Raw genomic sequence first — 4,615 nt, 5'->3', positions numbered from 1 at the left:
TGTAAATCACATTGCTGAGCACTGGTTGGGTGTAACCGAGGTGTTTAGTAATAATCACATCCGGAAGGAAAGCGCGCCTACTGGCGGAGGGTACAGGAATGAGCAGCACGCTCAAACCGAAGATGGAGAGATAGGAAGCCGTAAAAACGATTCGTCGATATTTAGCGTTTGGATAAAACGTAATTTTGCGTGTTAGGATATTACTATTTTTTCATATAGTGCTTGCATTTACATAAAATTATTCAAAAGCTTGAGTTTGGACACTTACATTGGTCACAGAATGATGAATAAACTATTAAACCGGTCACTAAAACAGCAAATGTGGCTGTGGCTGTGGAAACGTAAACTCTTTAACTGTAGTTTTATCTGATATTGTTTTACATCTCTACATTTTATTCTTAACACTTTACCCATTGACTGGAAAGTCAGCATTTGTAATAAAGTGACCTCCACAAGGTGAAACAGCAGGTTGACAGTAATCTCACACTGGTCCAGGAAAGGAGCATGTGACCAGGCAGAGTTTCTTTCAATGCCTAAAGAGGAATGCCAGACAACCCGGAATCAGGTCATGAACCAAGTGCAAGAGGCTAAAGAAACACGCCTTTTGAAGTCAAAGAAGTGGCCCTTTGTAATTCACTGTGTTGACCAACAAGGCATCCGAGTCAACGGCAGGTTTCTTTAGGATGAACCACATACAACCCTTAGATACTCTTCAGTAGGTGTCTTTTAATGATTATGAAGCTGTTTATGTCTTTCAGCACTTTACATTCACACTGGGCACTTCATTAGGAACATCTACTTTATAACTCATTGTTCATTTTATCAGCTCCATTACCATAAAGGATAATTTTGTAGTTCTTGCAGGCATCAATTCCCAAAAAAATATTGGCTTCCAAATATGAGGTTGATTTGGTACCATTAAATATTATATATATATATATATATATATATATATATATATATATATATATATATATATATATATATATATATATATTAATTCATTCTGTTTTTGTTTATTTATTTATTGCTTCCACAGGACAGCTCAGCACACTTGGCTTATAATGGCTACTATTTTAAATGTGATTTGTATTTAGACACTTTTGGGTGGATATTTTTGGTTGGTGGACTATTCTCAGTCCAGCAGTGATATTGAGGGGTTGAAAAACCTCAAGTGTCACTGCTATGTCTGATCGATTCATACCAGCACAACACACACTAAGACACCACCACAATGTCAATGTCACTGCATTGCTGAGAATTCTCCACCACCCAAACCAATCCTGCATGTGTGTCCTGTGTGAAAAGTGGCTAGCAAAGTATGCCAAGCAATACATAAACTAGACTGTGTAGTTGTAGAACTACCAAGGTCCTCTATATATTCAGTAGAGCTGATGAAATAGGAAGGGTAGAATATTAGTGTGACTTTATTTTTGGCTTAGGAGTTGATATTGTAACAGGTTAATTGGCTGGAAGAGATGACAGTACACTAGCTGACAGCAAATATTGAGGATATTGTACTGATGTGAGGGATATTTACTTTGCACTTAATAAAGCAAGTTAACCATGAACATGTCACCTGGCATCATAGTACAGTAGAACATTTTTTTTGTGTAAACAATTTATCTTGCATCATTGTTATGAATTTCTCTGTTTTTTCAGGCTTACCGAAATACTCAATACTTTCATAGGGTATGGCAGAAGGGCCTAGAATCTACTGATGCAACATTGACATTGCTCATTCCTATCAATGTGCTGAGAGTGATCTGCCACTCATATAGTGCAATATTTGGTCAGTCCTTTGATGAATGGGGCAGAGGAACAGTGGTATACAGATGGGCAGTAGTCTGCTTATGTGAACATACATATTTTTTCAACAGTATATATCATTAATCATCCAAAAGCCAGGAAATTATGCAACTCAATCTAGTGTAAGCAGACACACTGCATCCATTCCCCTGTGTTTCAGATTCTTAAAAAGTCTGCTATAATTAAATAATCTTTATTGGGACATTTAATGATTACCTTAATTCAATGTTACTGAACTCTTGTTCTGAAGACCCAATATTGTGAACATTCATTCATTCATTGTCTGAAACTGCTTATCCAATTCAGGGTCACGGTGAGTCCGGAGCACACCCAGAATCACTGGGCGCAAGGCAGGAACCCAACCTGAAGGGGGTGCAAGTCTTTCACAGGGCGACATACACTCACACCTACGGACATTTTTGAGTCGCCAATCCACCTACCAACCTGAGTTTTTGGACCATGGGAGGAAACCCACGCAGACACAAGGAGAACATACCAAACTCCTCACAGACAGTCACCTGGAGCAAGACTCGAACCCACAACCTCCAGGTCCCTGGAGCTGTGTGACTGCACCACCGTACCACCCTATATTGTGAACACTTTGAATATTTTTCATGCCCCCACGCATCTGACTACATTTGATGCACTAGAAGCCTGACAGCAGGTAAATCACTAAAACATGTGACCTCCAAGACTTGCAATTATCCACATTTACAGGTAGGACTGGAAAGCAATTCTATGCTAATAATCAGTTATGCACTATGAAATTTACACCGGTGCTGAAGGTATTTTTTAACTGTCGGAGCAATTTTTTGTGAACTGTTACTAAATATTGTCATGTATTTACACCTCAGGAAACACAATAGAAGTAATTAAACATGTGAATGTGTTCACTGAACCAGCTCCAAACCTCTGCTCACAGCAGCATATTCATATTTGTAGTTATTATCACATGTGCAGTTTGGTTAATCAGTACTTCATTAAATGAAATTAGAAATGCTGAAATATAAAAAATGATGTAGTGGCTAGGGGTATCAAGAAGAGCACTAAAATGGCTTATCTAAGATTTAGCAGAGTATCCTATTATAACTTTTTACTTAGTCTTCTATATCTTTGACAGTGTGATAGAGTCCATGTTTTTTTTTTTTTTGTCATATTATGATACCAAGAGTCAAAAAAGCTAAAGGGAGGTGATAAACAACTTGACACTCTGAACCCATGCCGAGAGTAAGTGACACACATTACGACTGTGACCCAATTCAGCTGTAGCTCGAGGGAAGCACTGTTCTTATGCACCAAACTGATACAGGTGCGATAGTGGAGTAGGCCATGGTGTGGCTCAGAGAGAGAGAGAGAGGAGATTGAGTGAAAGAGACAGAAAAGTGACAGTGAGACAGAGGGTTGAAAAGAAACAGAGACATGGAGAAAAGTATGTGAAAGAGAGAACTGCTGGAGTGGAGTTAGTGTCCCTGTACAAGATGGCTTCAAATGCAGTCACAGACCTATGGGACGTACTGAGGCATTGAGCATACACACCCACAGCATCTGTTTGTGGTCAACCGATGTAATATTAATCATGACAACTGTCAAGTTGTTTTTTTTATTTTTTTTGCTTTTCTAGTTTAATTAAGTTTCTGCTGCTTGTAGTGTGCTTGTAGGGGTGGTCTCTCTGTGAGGAAGAGGAAGAAAAGAGGACCAGATCTCATTAGAATGAGGTATGAGGGGCTTAGACATGACTCTAAGACATGTTAAAACACTCGAGGTGTACCATCTGAGTCTGCTGTATGTGATGCCTCTCAGAGGGATGAAGAAAAGTATGCAAGTGTTTGACTCATTATGTACTCAGCATGAGAAAGTTGGTTCTTTTTTTATTTTTTTATAAGTTTTTTTTTAAGCTGGTTTTGTTATAGTTGACATATTGTGAAGCCATTTAAACACGGTCTAAAATAGTTCAGGAGAGATGATGAGGTGAGACGTTTCTGAGCCAGTGTTGCTCTTCCAGCTTGATTTATTCCACAATTAAGTTAAAGTTACTTCATTTTCCAAAGTTTAGTCTCCTTTTTTAATCAAACCATTCTAACCAACTTTACCACAGCCTTATCTCAGAGGTGTAGGGTTTTAGTCCATACATTCTTAGTCTTTTGTCCGCATGAGTTTTCCTCTCACAGAGGAAGGATGGACAGAAACTGAAGTAAGGATGGACAGGACTAAAGTAAGACAGGAGCTTGATTGCTCTCTCTTTGTGAAAGATAAACATCTAAGTGCTATTTATCTGATGGTGAATGTATTGGTGCTCAACTTGAGTTATTAGGGGTCCCATTTCTCAGTATATTTCAATCTTTTTTGAAAAGCATTTATTATTAATATTATTACTGGCCTTTAACTTTCTTACACAGGATTACCCCCATTAAACATTTAAGATGCACAGATGTACAAGGCAGCTGAGGTATGTTTGGGTAGTTACTTGTGTGAATGTTAGCATCTCTCTGAAGGGGAATCAATGTCAGTGACTGCTTTGCTAAAACCCCTTTTTTTTGGAGACAACTATAATTTGTTGGTTAAGATTAAAGGATGAACTTTGTATAGTATTCTAGAAAATGTAAATTTCTTGCCTTTTTCTGAGGCAAAGAGAAACTTTATGATAATGGCCGTTTGGTTCTGGCACTGAATAAATGAAAGATCAGTCTCTGACTTTTGCACAGTATTGTAGATAACATTTGCTGCATTATCAAAATCTTTGAAGACTTTTAACTGTGAGATTGCCACACTTATAATTATAGACTACAATGATATTATGAGACCACAT

The sequence above is a fragment of the Hoplias malabaricus genome, chromosome 4, assembly GCF_029633855.1.
Source record: "Hoplias malabaricus isolate fHopMal1 chromosome 4, fHopMal1.hap1, whole genome shotgun sequence".
NCBI classification, from domain to species: Eukaryota; Metazoa; Chordata; class Actinopteri; order Characiformes; family Erythrinidae; genus Hoplias; species Hoplias malabaricus.
This window is presented reverse-complemented; position numbering follows the sequence as displayed.